The sequence below is a fragment of the Arachis hypogaea genome, chromosome 3, assembly GCF_003086295.3.
Source record: "Arachis hypogaea cultivar Tifrunner chromosome 3, arahy.Tifrunner.gnm2.J5K5, whole genome shotgun sequence".
NCBI lineage: Eukaryota > Viridiplantae > Streptophyta > Magnoliopsida > Fabales > Fabaceae > Arachis > Arachis hypogaea.
In genome coordinates, this window is record NC_092038.1 from 51,336,873 (window position 1) to 51,342,837 (window position 5,965).

Consider the following 5,965-nt stretch of genomic DNA (forward strand, 5'->3'; position numbering starts at 1 on the left):
TTTGATGGCCCAAACCGGCGTTCAAAGTCACCCTCAGAAATCCCAGCGTTAAACGCCGGAACTGGCACAAGAATGGGAGTTAAACGCCCAAACTGGCATAAAAGCTGGCGTTTAACTCCAAGAGGAGTCTCTACACGAAAATTCTTCAATGCTCAGCCCAAGCACACACCAAGTGGGCCCGGAAGTGGATTTTTATGTCATTTACTCATTTCTGTAAACCTTAGGCTACTAGTTTTCTATAAGTAGGACCTTTTACTATTGTATTGAGACATCGAGGGGTAGCTATCTTCATTGTTATGCTATCTTAGATCATTTGGAGGCTGGCCTCATGGCCATGCCTAGACCTTGTTCTTATGTATTTTCAACGGTGGAGTTTCTACACACCATAGATTAAGGTGTGGAGCTCTGCTGTACCTCGAGTATTAATGCAATTACTATTGTTCTTCCATTCAATTCCGCTTGTTCTTGTTCTAAGATATCACTTGTTCTTCAACTTGATGAATGTGATGATCCGTGACACTCATCATCATTCTCACCTATGAACGTGTGACTGACAACCACCTCCGTTCTACCTTCGATTGGGTGAATATCTCTTGGATTCCTGATTGCACGATGCATGGTTGATCGCCTGACAACCGAGTGCTCGCCTGACAACCGAGCCAACCATTCCGTGAGATCAGAGTCTTCGTGGTATAGGCTAGAACTGATGGCGGCATTCAAGAGAATCCGGAAGGTCTAACCTTGTCTGTGGTATTCTGAGTAGGATTCAATGATTGAATGACTGTGACGTGCTTCAAACTCCTAGCAGGCGGGGCGTTAGTGACAGACGCAAAAGAATCACTGGATTCTATTCCGGCCTGACCGAGAACCGACAGATGATTAGCCATGCTGTGACAGAGCATAGGAACATTTTCACTGAGAGGATGGGAGGTAGCCACTGACAACGGTGAAACCCTTGCATAAGCTTGCCATGGAAAGGAGTAAGAAGGATTGGATGAAGACAGTAGGAAAGCAGAGAGACGGAAGGGAAGGCATCTTTATGCGCTTATCTGAAGTTCCTACCAATGAATTACATGAGTACCTCTATCTTTATCTTTATGTTTTTATGCGTTCATCACCATATCCATTTGAGTTTGCCTGACTAAGATTTACAAGATGACCATAGCTTGCTTCATACCAACAATCTCTGTGGGATCGACCCTTACTCGCGTAAGGTTTATTACTTGGACGACCCAGTACACTTGCTGGTTAGTTGTGCGAAGTTGTGTTTATGCCATGGTATTGAACACCAAGTTTTTGGATTCATTACCGGGGATTATTTGAGTTGTGAAAAGTATTGATCACAATTTCGTGCACCAAGTTTTTGGCGCCGTTGCCGGGGATTGTTGAGTTTGGACAACTAACGGTTCATCTTGTTGCTTAGATTAGGTATTTTTTCTTCAGAGTTCTTAGGAATGAATTCTAGTGTTTCAAGGTGATGTTCTTATCATCACCAAAGCTGATTGATCTTCATCAATTTAGCTCTTGAATGCAATGTTCTGCTGAAGCTTGGCTGACCATGTCTAATTCCTTTAGACTGAAGCTTTAGACTAACATTGCATGATTTCTGGGATTCTCATTAAGAATTTTGATATCTTTTTCCACTTAATTTTCGAAAAACACAAAAAAATAAAAAAAAAAATCATAAAATCCAAAAATTTCTTGTTTGAGTCTAGTGTCTCATGTTAAGTTTGGTGTCAATTGCATGCATCCATTCATGTGTTCTTAAGGATCTTCAAATAATTCTTGATGATTTCTTACTCTGATCTTTGAATTCTCTTGACTTGAGTGTTTTATGTGTCTCATATGCATTCTCATTAGTGTCAGTAGTATACAAACTGCTAAGTTTGGTGTCTTGCATGCATAGTTATTTGATTCTTGTTGCATTTTGATTTTTCCTTATTATTAAAAATCCAAAAATGTTTTTTATTTGTGTCTTCTCAAGTCAATACTACAGAGAAATTAAAGATTCAGAACATACAGCAGAGAATTACACAGAAAAGCTGGGCGTTCAAAACGCCCAGTGAAGAAGGACAGACTGGCATTTAAACGCCAGCCAGGGTACCTGGTTGGGCGTTTAACGCCCAAAAGGGTATAGTTTTGGGCGTTAAACGCCAGAATGTGCACCATTCTGGGCGTTTATCACCAGGATGGCACAAGAGGGAAGATTCTGTTTTTCAATGCAATTTTTTTTCAGGTTTTCAAAGTTTTTCAAAATCAAATCTTTTTCAAATATATCTTTTCAATCATGTGTTTTCAAAATCAATTTCTTTCCATTTTCAAAGATACTTACTATCAATTAATGATTTGATTCAACACTTCAAGCATGTTGCCTTTTCTGTTGAGGAAGGTTTAATGTTTGAATCATATCTTTTCTTGTTAGTCAAGTTTTTAATTTTCAAAATCAAATCTTTTTTTTTTAAAATGTTTTTCAAATCATATCTTCTCAATCACATCTTTTTAAAACTAATCATATTTTCTTAACCACATCTTTTTCAAAATAGTTTTCAATCAAATCTTTTTGATTTCTAATTTTAAAATCTTTTTCAAAAATCACTTGATTTCTTTTCCACTTTCATTCTCGAAAATCAAGTAGTGTTTTCAAAAATGTTTTCAAAACCTTTTACTTAATTTTCGAAAATTACTTCCCTCCTTCTCACATCCTTCTATTTATGGACTAACACTATCCCTTAATGCAAAATTCGAACTCCATCTTCTTTGATAAGTTCAAATTTTCTACTTCTGTCTTCTACTCTTCTTTTCCTCTGACACTTTAAGGAATCTCTATACTGTGACATAGAGGATTCCACATTTTCTTGTTCTCTTCTCTTTCATATGAGCAGGAGCAAAGACAAAGGCATTCTTGTTGAGGCTGATCCTGAACCTGAAAGGACCTTGAATAGAAAGCTAAGAGAAGCCAAAGCACAACTCTCTTTAGAGGACCTGACCGAATTCTTCAAAGAAGAAGAACACATGGCAGCCGAAAACAACAATGCCAACAATGCAAGGAAGGTGCTGGGTGACTTTACTGCACCTACTCCCGATTTCTATGGGAGAAGCATCTCTATCCCTGCCATTGGAGCAAACAATTTTGAGCTTAAGCCTGAATTAGTTTCTCTAATGCAACAGAATTGCAAGTTCCATGGATTTCCATTGGAAGATCCTCATCAGTTCTTAGCTGAGTTCTTGCAAATCTGTGACACTGTCAAGACTAATGGGGTTGACCCTGAGGTCTACAGACTTATGCTATTCCCTTTTGCTGTAAGAGACAGAGCTAGAACATGGTTGGACTCTCAACCTAAAGAAAGCCTGGACTCTTGGGAAAAGCTAGTCAATGCCTTCTTGGCAAAGTTCTTTCCACCTCAAAAATTGAGTAAGCTTAGAGTGGAAGTCCAAACCTTCAGACAGAAGGAAGGAGAGTCCCTCTATGAAGCTTGGGAAAGATACAAACAATTAATCAGAAAGTGTCCTTCTGATATGCTTTCTGAATGGAGCATCATAGGTATTTTCTATGATGGTCTCTCTGAACTATCCAAGATGTCTTTGGATAGCTCTGCAGGAGGATCTCTTCATCTGAAGAAGACGCCTACTGAAGCTCAAGAACTGATTGAAATGGTTGCAAATAACCAATTCATGTACACTTCTGAAAGAAATCCTGTGAACAATGGGACTAGTCAGAAGAAAGGAATTCTTGAGATTGACACTCTGAATGCCATATTGGCTCAGAATAAAATATTGACTCAACAAGTCAATATGATTTCTCAAAGTCTGTCTGGAATGCAAAATGCACCAAGCAGTACTAAGGAGGCTTCATCTGAGGAAGAAGCTTATGATCCTGAGAACCCTTCAATGGAAGAGGTGAATTACATGGGAGAACCCTATGGAAACACCTATAATCCTTCATGGAGAAATCATCCAAATTTTTCATGGAAGGATCAACAGAGACCCCAACAAGGTTTCAACAACAATAATGGTGGAAGAAACAGGTTTAGCAATAGCAAGCCTTTTCCATCATCTTCTCAGCAACAGACAAAGAGTTCTAAGCAGAATAACTCTGACTTAGCAACCATGGTCTCTGATCTGATCAAAACCACTCAAAGTTTCATGACTGAAACAAGATCCTCCATTAGAAATTTGGAGGCACAAGTGGGTCAGCTGAGCAAGAAAATTACTGAACTCCCTCCTAGTACTCTCCCAAGCAATACAGAAGAAAATCCAAAAGGAGAATGCAAGGCCATCAACATGGCCGAATTTTGGGAGGAAGGAGAGGCAGTGAACGCCACTGAGGAAGGCCTCACTGGGCGTCCACTGGCCTCCAATGAGTTCCCCAATGAGGAACCATGGGAATCTGAGGCTCAAACTGAGACCATAGAGATTCCATTGGACTTACTTCTGCCATTCATGAGCTCTGATAAGTATTCTTCCTCTGAAGAGGATGAGTATGTCACTGAAGAGCAAGTTGCTAAATACCTTGGAGCAATCATGAAGCTAAATGACAAGTTATTTGGAAATGAGACTTGGGAGGATGAATCCCCTTTGCTCACCAAGGAACTGGATGACTTGTCTAGGCAGAAACTGCCTCAAAAGAGACAGGATCCTGGGAAGTTTTCAATACCTTGTACCATAGGCACCATGACCTTCAAGAGGGCCTTGTGTGACTTAGGATCAAGTGTAAACCTTATGCCTCTCTCTGTAATGGAGAAGTTAGGGATCTCTGAGGTACAAGCTGTAAAAATCTCACTAGAGATGGCAGACAACTCAAGAAAACAAGTCCATGGACTTGTAGAGGATGTTCTGGTTAAAGTTGAAGACCATTACATCCCTACTGATTTCATAGTCCTAGAGACTGGGAAGTGCATGGATGAATCCATCATCCTTGGCAGACCCTTCCTAGCCACAGCAAGGGCTGTGATTGATGTTGATAGAGGAGAGTTGATCATTCAAGTGAATGAAGAATCCTTGGTGTTTAAGGCCCAAGGATATCCCTCTGTCATCATGGAGAGGAAGCATGAAGAGCTTCTCTCAAAACAGAGCCAAACAAAGCCCCCACAGTCAAACTCTAAGTTTGGTGTTGGGAGGCCACAACCAAACTCTAAGTTTGGTGTTGAACCCCCACATTCAAACTCTAAGTTTGGTGTTGGGAGGTTCCAACATAGCTCGGAGCATTTCTGAGGCTCCATAAGAGTCCTCTGTCAAGCTAATGACATTAAAGAAGCGCTTGTTGGGAGGCAACCCAATGTTTTATAATTAACTATTTTCTTTTGTTATTTTATATTTTTTGTAGGTTGATGATCATAAGAAGTCACAAAATCAATGAAAAAAGCAAAAACAGAATGAAAAACAGGAAGAAAAACAGCACACCCTGGAGGACGCACCTACTGGCGTTTAAACGCCAGTGAGGCTAGCTGTTGGGCGTTTAACGCCCAGTCTGGCACCATTCTGGGCGTTTAACGCCAGAAAGGGGCATCAGACTGGCGTTAAACGCCAGAAAAGGGCAAGAAGCTGGCGTTAAACGCCAGAAATGGGCACCAGCCCGGCGTTTAACGCCAGAATTGGCACAAATCGAGATTTTGCTTGCCATTTGGTGCAGGGATGACTTTTCCTTGACACCTCAGGATCTGTGGACCCCACAGGACCCCCACCTACCCCACCACTCTCTCTCTTCTTCACCCATTCACCAATCACCTCAACACCTCTTCCCCAAAAACCCTTCACCTATCAAATCCCATCTTTCTCTTCACCACTCACATCCATCCTTCATAAAACCCCACCTACCTCACCATTCAAATTCAAACCACTTCCCCACCCAAACCCACCCTCAATTGACCGAACCCTACCCTTCCCCCACTCCTATATAAACCCTCCTTCACTCCTTCATTTTCACACAACCTAAACACTACTTCTTCCCCTTCTTGGCCGAAAACAA

General features: G+C 40.9%; 1 non-coding gene across 1 annotated transcript; it reads right to left on the reverse strand.

Annotated features, from left to right (window-relative positions):
- Window positions 1-3,414: 3,414 nt before the first annotated feature.
- LOC112793039 (small nucleolar RNA R71) lies at window positions 3,415-3,522 on the reverse strand. Its single transcript, XR_003197750.1, has one exon. It is a non-coding gene; the product is annotated as a small nucleolar RNA R71 (small nucleolar RNA).
- Between the last annotated feature and the right edge of the window lie 2,443 nt (window positions 3,523-5,965).